The following is an 810-nucleotide window of genomic DNA, read 5'->3' on the forward strand; positions in this document are numbered from 1 at the left end:
AAGTGAATCTAGTTGGTACTTGGGGGGTCAAAAGTAAAATTTTTCCAATAGTTTTCAAAAGCGCCGTGAAAACAAAGAAAAATTAAGGAAAAACGGGAATTTTTACGCAAAATCTGTTTTCAAGAAAATCGATATTAGTTTTTGGTGTAACTTTAAAAAAAATGACCGTAGATATATGAAATTTTGACTGAATGTTTATCTTAGCATTTTCTATACACCATAACATTTTCAAAATATTTTGATTTATTTTGAGCTCTTTACGGACATTTTCATTTTCCATTTTTTTTTAGTTTTTTTTCTAAAAATATCAATAAAATTTTATTTGTTGGATAAAAAAGCTTGAAAATTTAATAGAAGGCTCCTAGTATATTGTTTCAAAGGCAGATGAAAAATATTAAAAATCGTTAGTCACAGTTTTTTTTTATAAACATTTAAAGTTCAAAAAATGACAAAATATGGAAAAATCACGAAAATTTGCAAATTATTTCGAGTTAAAATTCATAAAAATTTTTCTTTTTAAATCTAAGATATGAAAATGTAATACAAGATTCCTTATAAGATTGTTTACCTTTATCAAACAAAAAATATCTATAAGGAAGTCAAATTAAATATTTATGATCGTTTAAAATTCAAATTTTTACAACAATGGATATTCACTCGATTTCTCATGTAGCGATTTCCTTATTTTGTTGTAATTCAAAAACGAATAACTGCAGGTACATGAAAATTTTACTGAATGTTTATATTAGCATTTCCTATACACCATACAATTTTGAAAATATTTTTACTCTTTTTGAGCTGTTTACGGAC

The sequence above is a fragment of the Acyrthosiphon pisum genome, chromosome X, assembly GCF_005508785.2.
Source record: "Acyrthosiphon pisum isolate AL4f chromosome X, pea_aphid_22Mar2018_4r6ur, whole genome shotgun sequence".
In the NCBI taxonomy this organism is placed as follows: Eukaryota; Metazoa; Arthropoda; class Insecta; order Hemiptera; family Aphididae; genus Acyrthosiphon; species Acyrthosiphon pisum.